Below are 10,395 nucleotides of genomic sequence, written 5' to 3' on the forward strand. Positions count from 1 at the left end.
GTGAGTGAGTGAGAGCAGCTCTCTCCCTAGATGTGCTGCCTCCAGACAGTCACCTAGAGTCCTGGCTGTAAACAGGTCACTGGGTACATTAAGGAATGTTGGGACTCAGGGTCGTCAAAGTCCAAGCATCACACCTGGAAACAGTGGTTCAGGAGTGGGGTTGAGAAGGGAGGACTGGAGATAAAATGGGGCCTACAGGTTAGCCAAACTCCGTAGAATTGCCTGAGATTTTAATAATCTTTACATGTGGAGAGCTGCCTGTTTGGAATGTGACATCCTGTCTCTTCCTCTTACCTCTAGATCGCTGAGCCCAGGGCAGACTCCATTTTCAGCAGGAAGTCAATCCAGATGCTCAGGACAGACAGGAGGAAGGGAAACACCATCCAGAGGAGCCCAGAACGGAGTCTGTAGGAGGACAATACGGAACCAGGGTTTTTTCAGATTCCATCCCTCCCTAAGGCTCCATCCCAAATTTCACATTGTTTAATTCAAACCTCCCCTGAGGCAGAAGCTGGAGGTTCCACATTTTCTACACCTGGTTGTAGCCTTCCAGAGCCATCTGAAGGTGGTGTTTAGTTCAGACTTGGAGGGAAATACTTTAAAGTATAAAATTAGAACCCTAAGTTTGTGATAGCTGAATGTAGGCCATACATTTTATGAGTTTGTTTAGAAAATGTTGCCCATAGGATTATTATATTTATTCTCATGTTTAATATTTATATACTTAGTGAGGTAGCTTTGAAATAGTCGCAGTTTTGAAGACACACTGTTCCTACAATGTTTTTAATTAGTATTATAGCTGGTATACATATGTCAATATAATTTTGTCTACATTTTCAAGCGATGTTTTTGTAGTTTAATCTATTATATTTATACAATATCAATTATCTTATAGCTAGGTGGTAGTTCTCCCATATTCTTTATTTTTTTGGTCTTTATTAGTGAATTGTGAGAATTCAGGTGTAATTTTTTACCTTGCCTGGATGACATGTGTGTATGTTAATATAGATCATTAAAGAGCACAGGGCAATGCATTTCTTGAGGAAATACAATAAAGATGAATTCTCACCTTCAGGATGTGTGTGGTCCTGTCAGTTTGACTAGCCTGCTCACTGTCAAGTGATAATGTAGCTTTATGACTTTGTGATTATTCAACCAAATTTCTTAACTCTGAGAAATAATCCTGAATTGTTTTCCACGTATTAGAAAAAAACAATACAAGTTAAGACAGATCCTAAGCTAGAGTCTGAGAGTGGGAAAGAGGGGGACAATAAAGAGGTAGAAAAAAAATGGGAAGAGCAGAGAGAAGGAAGAAAGCACCCCAGGTACCCGGACAATAACCTGAAATTCACATCAAGGACACGGATTCCCCAGGCACAAGAGAACACACACAGTAGTCACTACTTTACCCCTAATGGGAGTCCTTTTCACAACCTCCAATAACAGTTTCAGGTGGTAAAAGGACCAGTTTCAGGTGGCGCAGTGTGTGGTGAAGTAAAAACCATGGAAAAGAAATTAGGGTACTGGGGAAATTTCTGGGAAGAGCTCAGGCTGTTAAGGAAGATGAGCCTGGAGAAAGAGGAGCTACTAAGGTGAACCGTGGATTGTGGAGGAAAGCGTCCTGGGGGATGGGATCCTCAGAGAATGCTGTGACTTAAACTTCAGTGAGAGCCATCACTGCCGTTAAGAAGACAGATTAACTGCCTGAGCACTAGCCAACACTTTATGAGCTTACCATCTGCTAGGGAGGCTGCTAATCACTTTCCAAGTGTTGTCTCATTCAACACAGCAGGACTATTAGGGAAGTAATTTAAGATCATTCCTTTCCAGATGAGGACGCTAAGTAGGCTAGTAGGATTAAGAAAGCTTCCCAAGCTCTCAGGGTACAAAATTGGTAGAAGTGACATCTAAACCCAGGGTTATGTACCCACAGCCAGTACCCAGGATTCCCTGCTTACAGAAGACTGATTCCTTGGAGCAAATCCCTCACAACTTGATGGGCACAGAATCAGGTTATCTGAGTGCTAAAGAAATGCCTATGCACTTATCATTGCCCAAACTCCTTTCAAAAAATGTGGTGTAATCGTACATTTAATTCAACACAATATTCTAGCTAAGTGTACGGCAAAGGGGTATATGTTGTGATTGCGATTTTGTTGGGAGAAAGTCTTATAAAACCTGCACTGAAGAAAAATGACAGACAGTGCAGTGTTTATAGCCCTTTTTGTGGTACCTCTGGGGCTCCCTAGAAGACAATGGAATACTTATAAAGACACACTGAGCCCCCCAGGCACCATGGGCATTGGATAGCTGTACCAGGAAGAGGATTTATGTTCTTATGTCCTAGAATATTCACCAAGCTCCACACTGATGAGACAGCCGTGGACACCAGATCAGTGATGAGTGGATCCCTGGTTCTCTGGAGTCCTCTGGGCCTCCCTGCACTGTAGCATGTACCTATCGTCACATTTATCAGCGTCTTCCTTTTATTTGAATCATTTCTACATGAGTCCCTTACCTACTATACTGAGCCCCTCAAGGGCCATGGATTGAACATAGAAATGTATATGGAAGGTGATGAGTAAATACTTCATGGAACTGAACTTTGGACTCTATGTAAAACCAATAGGACAAAGGAATGCACTGTCTAGGCCAGGGGTGGGCAAACTTTTTGACTCGAGGGCCACAATGTGTTCTTAAACTGGACCGGAGGGCCGGAACAAAAGTATGGATGGAGTGTTTGTGTGAACTAATATAAATTCAAAGTAAACATCATTACATAAAAGGGTACGGTCTTTTTTTTCAATAGTTTTATTCATTTCAAACGGGCCGGATCCGGCCCGCGGGCCGTAGTTTGCCCACGGCTGGTCTAGGGGCATTTAAACATCATTATCTACACAGAAATGCCTAATATATTAAATATTGATTACTTTAGGCCCGTGGTCGGCAAACTGCGGCTCGCGAGCCACATGTAGCCCGTTGGCCCCTAGAGTGTCGCTCTTCCACAATATACCACGTGTGGGCGCTCATGTACAGTGCGATTGAAACTTCGTGGCCCATGCACAGAAGTCGGTATTTTGTGGAAGAGCCGGTATTTTGTGGAAGAGCCACACTCAAGGGGCCAAAGAGCCGCATGTGGCTTGCAAGCCACGGTTTGCCGACCATGGGCTATGCTAAAAAATTAAGAGCAGCTGGCTGGCGTGGCTCAGTGGTTGAGCATCAACCTATGAACCAGGGGGTCACAGTTTGATTTCAGGTTAGGACACATGCCCAGGTTTCAGGCTCAATCCCTAGTAGGGGGCATGTGGGAGTCAATGGATCAGTGATTCTCTCATCATTGATGTTTCTTTCTCTCTCTCCCTCTCCCTTCCTCTCTGAAATCAATAAAAAAAATATTTTTAAAAAACAGAACCATCTCTGTATATCACTTTGATAAGTTTGTAAAGCATGCTGCCATGTTTGGGAAGGGAGCTGCTAAAGAAAGATGCCTTCGCTGCAGTTTACAAGACCATTTCCAAAATGTGCTTCTTCAGCCCTTACAGTCAGCCTCCACTGTAGAAGCCTGTAACACTTACCCGGGGACCCCCTGTCACAGAAGGACACTCTCCCCATGAGTGGAGAGCACACTTTAGTCTGTCACATTGGATACTTGGATGTTAAGTCTATATCCTAAGACTGTCCTAACTGACCATAAAAGGGACAACTGAACACACAGGATTTGATCACCACGCATACAACACTAGTGCTATTACCACCAAATAAGGCCATTTTGCAGAGAACATCAGGCCTGAGTTCTGTTTGAGCTGTCTCAGGGTTACATTTCATCACTTTCAAAAAGTGAAAGTTTAGACAATTGCACATACCTGATAAGGGTAAGGGAGGGAGGGAGGGAGAGACATCTTACATGTTTTCTTAGGATTAAAATTGAACTTGGGCCTGATGGTCACAGTGGCACCTTTTGGTACCGCTGGATTAGTGATGTTATAAATAATGAGTGAAACAAATTTGGTACATGAACTCAGGGACCATCTTGTGCAGAGAACACAATGTCTAGATGCAGCACGTCACTTTCACGTTCTCTGCGCTCTCATGAGTGGCAGATCCCGGACAGCACGCCCGCCCCTCCACGCTGAGTGAGAACGCACTGCCTGCATCAGTTCTGACAGGCTTCAGAACAGGCGATACGCTTTGAAAAATCACAGCTTCCGTTTCTTTTTCTGTTTGATTTTAGAAATATTTTCATCTGGAGGAAATCAGACTTGTTAACTACTGGTAGGTGCCTGGGTCCTTTTAGAGAGAACAGTATTGGCAAGAATCATGGTTAAGACACTTGCAGGAGGTTGAGCTGGAAAAACTGGCCTATTCCACTGTTTACTAGCTGTGCAACAATAGGCAGTCTGCTGAAAACTGCTAGGTAGGCTCCTTCCCTCAGCCTCCCCCGTTATCAACTTCCCTGGCCAGAGGAGGGCATCTGTCACAGCCGGTGAGTCTACATTGACACAGCACCCACCCAAGCCCATAGTTTACATTAGGGCTCATGCTTGGTGTGGCACATGGTGGGTTTGGACAAATGCATAATGACTTGTATCCACCAACAGAGTCCTACTGAGGAGCTTCCCGGCCCCAAAGTCCTCTGTGCTCCGCCTATTCAGCCCTCCCACCCCTTGGCCCTCGCTAACCACAGTCCTTTCACTGCCTCCTAGCTTTGCTTTTTCCAGAATATCACATAGTTGGTATGGAGCCTCTCTATTTTATTCCTCACCTGAGGATATGTTTATTGATTTCAGAGAGAGAGAAACACCGATCAGCTGCCTCCTGTATGCACCCCGACCTGATCGAACCCCATTTTTGGTGTCCGGGACAATGCTCCAACAAGCCTCCTGGTCAGGGCAGATATGAAGCCTTTTTAGATTCGCTTCTTTCTATTCGTGACATGCATTTAAAGCTCCTCCAGGTCTTCCCAAGGCTTGATCACTTACCTGATTTAGTGCTGAATGGTATTCCGTTGTCTGGGTGTGCCAGGTCACCCGTGCACCTGCGGAAGGGCATCTTGCTGGCTTCCAAGTTTTGGCGATTATGAATAAAGCTGGAACATCCACGAGCAGGCTTTTATGTGGACGTAAGTTTTCAACTCCTTTGGGTAAATCCCAAGGCGTGGATTGCTGGGTCACATGGGAAGAGTATGTTCAGTTGGCCAGTGGTTCTCAACCTTCCTAATGCCGCGACCCTTTAATACAGTTCCTCATGTTGTGGTGACCCTCAACCATAAAATTATTTTCGTTGCTACTTCATAACTGTAATTTTGTTAGTTATGAATCGTAATGTAAATATCTGATATGCAGGATGTATTTAGGCTTCCCCTGTGAAAGAGTCGTTCGACCCCCATAGGGGTCGCGACCCACAGGTTGAGAACCGCTGTTTGCTCTTTCAATGCGGTGCTGCCTTGCATGGCTGGAGGGCCTTCTCCAACTCGTGCTTTGCCAGCTTTTAAAGGAGGGCTGCCGGGAAGGTGAGGCACAAACACCCGGGTCCCTTGCCCCTCCCATGGAGCATGCTCAGCTGGTTCTCCGTCCGAGTTCCCTTAGGATGAAGCTCCACTGACTCCCGTTGGTAACCATCTAACACGAGCTGCACCAGCTAGCTGCCTTCCCTTCCCTTTCCTGTCTCAAGCCCTTACAACTCCACCTGTGTCTCCTTCATCTCCCACTAAGCTAACTGCCCTTCCACCTGTCAGGGTCTGCTCCTGGTGCCCAAAGTCAGCTAATCCTCAGTGCTCCCTCCTCCCCATCCACACCCTGATTCATCACACCAGGCACTTTCCAACTCCAGTGGCCGGTGCTTGTTTTGCATGCTCCACTGGCCTTGGCGGCACAGTCTCCTTTGGCCTGTTCCCCCCTGACTGCCTCACGGACCTATTCACAGGTGGCTCCACTGGCTAAGGCCTGGACTTCCACCCTGTTCCCTTTATTACAGCCCTGGAGTTGGGGGGGGGGGGGGGGGGAGGAGCAGGTGTCAGGCCCAGGGTTGGGAGAGAGAAGCTCCAAGTGCAGTGGGTGAGGGCACAGTGTGTGCCTGGAATAACATCCCCCCGCCCCCCGAATCCCTGCGATGTCCTGGACCCGCAGCACACGTCACCCAGAAAATCCCAGGTCCACACGTCTCCGTCTCCTTAGGCCTGCTGCCTGCCCTTTGTGGAGGGGGGTGGGGGCGGGGTTTAAGCTGCGATTCACTTTGTATCAGAAAACACTTTGTAGACAATTTTAAAGTCCATTTTATTTTTATTTTTTTATTTTTTTAAATATATTTTATTGATTTTTTACAGAGAGGAAGGGAGAGAGATAGTTAGAAACATCGATGGGAGAGAAACATCGATCAGCTGCCTCCTGCACATCTCCCACTGGGGATGTGCCCGCAACCCAGGTACATGCCCTTGACCGGAATCGAACCTGGGACCTTTCAGTCCGCAGGCCGACGCTCTACCCACTGAGCCAAACCGGTTTCAGCTTAAAGTCCATTTTAAATTTTGGGTTGCATTTCTACTGAGTGGGGGTTTTTTTGTTTTAATTAAACCAACATTTACTCAGAGAGCCTCATTCACCAATGCAAATAATGAGACCATCCAGTCCCACCCCCATTTTATGCATTTTTAATTAAGGCTAAAGACAGACTTTACAATATTGAGCAACAAATATTTGAAGAGACACACTTTTTAGGCACTATTGTCCTTAAGTGCACTAATAGAAGACACACATTATAGTGGGTTTCTCCCTCCCGGAGACCAATGGAAAGAGTATTTTAATCAAACTGTTTTGTGTACTTCCCTGTCTTTCATTATTAATCACTCATCTGCTTTAAGAAGCATCGTTACCTAGCAGAGGACTTTACACTAGCTGGGGAGACACCAGTCATATGAGAACACATCGGCCTATGTGCATTCATTCGTGCATTAATTTCGTAATTGTCTGAACTCCACTTACATGTTGTAGAGATGCATAAAGGTTTTAGAGTAGAAATTTTTAGTTTAGCTGGATCAAATTTTGTTTCTTCCCTGTGTGGCAGAGGGCTCCAGTAATGTCAATCTCCCACCTTGATGAGTTTACTAAATAGTTAAGAAAACAAGACAAACATGTAAAGCGACATATTAACACAAAGAGGCAAAGATTCTGTCTCAAGGGAGAGACACAGACAAGGAAGGGAAGACACAGCTCAGGAATGTGGCAGCCCCAGGGCACAGGCCAGGCACAGGGCCCACCTAAGAGGCCTGGGAACCCCATTAGCACCAGCAGCTCAGGTAACAGATGGAGTCTCCCCAACAACTTAGGACTGAAGGAAGGTGAGCAAGCATCAAGCTGGTAACACACATCTCCTGACCGCAAACCCGCCCTGTGTCCACAAGGCTGGCCGTGGACAGGGCACTGATGCCCAGGCACTGTCACAAAGGACTGAGTGAGCCTGCTGTGTCAAGCAGGTGCCCACAACAGGTGTGTGGCAGGTAACTTCAGGGAGATAAGGTGGAGGTTGTAGGACAGTCATGTAATCAGTAGGAAAATCAGGTATGTGTGGCATGGGCAGCTGTATCTGCCCAGCAGACATAAGGACAGTGTGAGAAGACAGGACAGGCCCTAGCTGGTTTGGCTCAGTGGATAGAGCGTTGGCCTGCAGACTGAAGGGTCCCAGGTTCTATTCCCATCAGGGGCACATGCCCAGGTTGCAGGCTCAATCCCCAGAAGGGGGCGTGCAGAAGGCAGCCTATCAATGATTCTCTCTCATCGATATTTCTCTCTCTCTCTCTCTCTCCCTCTCCCTTTCTCTCTGAAATCAATAAAAATATATTTAAAAAAATAAAAAGAAGAAGAAGACAGGACAGGGGCGCAGCTGGGCACAGACTGGTAGCACTTCCCCCCAAAGTCCCAGATGTTTCAGAGCCATAGTCCCCAGCCCAGGAGGCCCGCAGAGGCCTGGTGTCCTTGGGAGCCTCCCAGGCCCTCTCTGCTCCCCAGGATAACCCTCCTTACAGAACAGGAAAGGATCCACCTGGACACCCCCCACACCCCAGGCTTAGGAAGGAGAGCCCAACAGTGCCCTCAGGGACAGAGAAGGAAGACAGAGGGGAGAAGGTACCTTGTGCTCCAGCTGTGGGTGTTTCCCTTGGGTTCTCCAAGATCACAGACACATCCTGGCTCTCTGTCTCCAGGAACCAGGGACCTGGTGGGTACCTGCTGCCCCGACTGCTCCTGCTACCCCAGGACACAGTGCCACACACACTTCCTCCCAGGACGGCTCAGGAAGACCTTCCCACCTCCACCCCAGGCCATACGGCCCCTCCCATCTCTGAGCCCCTCACCCAGGCCTGCTCTGAGCGGTCACCCAGTCGCCAGAGCACACACCTTCTCCCAGCCAGGCACCCACCACACACTCAGAGCCCACACAGACCCAATGCCCACACACCATGCAGGTCCTTCAGAGCTGCAGGGCGGGAAGCCACCTGTGACTTGGGCCCTTCCCCCACTCCCAGACGTAAGCTGGGTCCCAGCCCTCCCGGTGGCCCCGACAGGCTGAGCCTACTCCTATCCTGCAGCCCTCGCCCCTCTCAGGGAGCATCTGCTAAATAGAAGTGCACATGCCAGGCCCCTCCCAGGCCCCATAAATCACAGCCCCAACTGCCCAGCCCCTTCTGGCTCCCTCCCAAGCAAGACCCTCAAAGTTTACCTGCAGATCAACAAGCTCTCATCTGTGTCTCCTGACCAAAGAGGGGCAGGAAGCATTGACCATCCCCTCATGCCCTAGGACCATGAGGGCACCCCAGGCCTAAGACCCACCCAGAACCTTCCAAAAGCCCACCATCCCAACGTCACACACACACACACCACACAATGGATCTAGCATTCAAAGGTCTTGCCTCCATGCATGAATACTGAACTGAGGACCTAGCACAAAGGCACACCCGTATGGGTATTGCCTGGGCCACACATGGCACACTTGGTGCAGTGAGTGTAGTACTTAAGTAAACCCTGATTTTGGGGCTTTTATATCTCATCCTTGGCTCCTTTACTGGGCAACTCAGGCTGCACTTGGACTTGCTGACCAATGGTGGGTGTCCTAAGTCTGGACCCTAAAAGCCAGAGCAGAGTCTGCTTGGGCTATGGTACCAACCATGTACCAGGCATTGGGGAGACCCAGACAGACCCGGGCCTGGAGGGCACACCATCTTGTGAGGAGATAGAGGTCTAGAAAGAACTTTCGTTCTCTTGATACATGAAAGCACAGCAGTGATCACAGGCAGGCACAAGTGTCACCAGGTACTGATGTCAGGGAGATATCCCAGGAGCAGGTGCATTGGCATCAGGGTTGGATGGTCATGGGCAATCTGGCTTGGAGTCTCATTCTCACACTGCTTCCTCAGTCTCAACTCCTGAAAATGGACTAGAAGAGCTTAGCCAGTGTAGCTCAGTGGTTGAGCATCAACCTATGAACCAGGAGGTCATGGTTTGATTCCTGGTCAGGGCACATCCCAGGTTGCAAGTTTAATCCCCAGTAGGGGGAATACAGGAGACAACCGATTGATAATGCTCTCATCACTGATGTTTCTCTGTCCCTCTCCCATCCTCTCTGATATAAAAATATAGTTTTTTAAAATGGACTAGAATATGCTACTTTTGGAAAATGAGCTTGGAGAGCAGGAGTCCAAAATTCTGCGTGTTTGGTGTAGTAACTGGGAGTCTGGCTTATTTGTGTAACTGGGGCTGAAGGACTGGATGAGGAATTAAAGTATTGGGCAGGGGGTGGACTAGGCAGAGGGAGCTGCGTGTGCAAAGGCTCTGTGGTCAGAGGGATAGTGGCAGTCAGCAGTCCTGACAGAGCAATACAGGCCCTGGAGTGCAGACAGCGCAAAGGTGGCCAGAGATGTGCCCGCTCCCCAGGGCCATGCATTCCCTTGCCTCTGACTTTTAGCAAAGTATGGCACTTGAACCCAGTCCAGCTGGGTGTGGAAGCTGGGTAACCCGCACGGAGCAGGCGTGGAACTGGACGATCCAAGGCCCCCTCCACAGCAGACACAGAGGAAGAGAAAAGAGAAGGGCTGTTACCAACAAGGAGAAACCTAGGGCAAAGCAGCTTTGACATCAGAAGCAAGAGGGCAATCAGAAGAAAGCTTTGCAATTACTGGCTAGAAAGCAAAGCAGCCCGGCTTATAAAGAAGAGAAAGCCAGAAGTGGGCTCCTGCTCCTGGAATTTACTCTCACCTGCCCTGTTGGGATCACCTCCTTCAAGAAACCGCGCTGATCCCATTGAAGTCCCCTTCTCCAGACACTTTCCCCATCTCAGAACCACCTCCGCGTTGAAACACTCCCTTCCTCAACAAACTCCTCGGGTACTTGCTTCCTCAGCCCACTAGGG

Source organism: Myotis myotis, unplaced genomic scaffold (assembly GCF_014108235.1).
Source record: "Myotis myotis isolate mMyoMyo1 unplaced genomic scaffold, mMyoMyo1.p scaffold_m19_p_19, whole genome shotgun sequence".
NCBI classification, from domain to species: Eukaryota; Metazoa; Chordata; class Mammalia; order Chiroptera; family Vespertilionidae; genus Myotis; species Myotis myotis.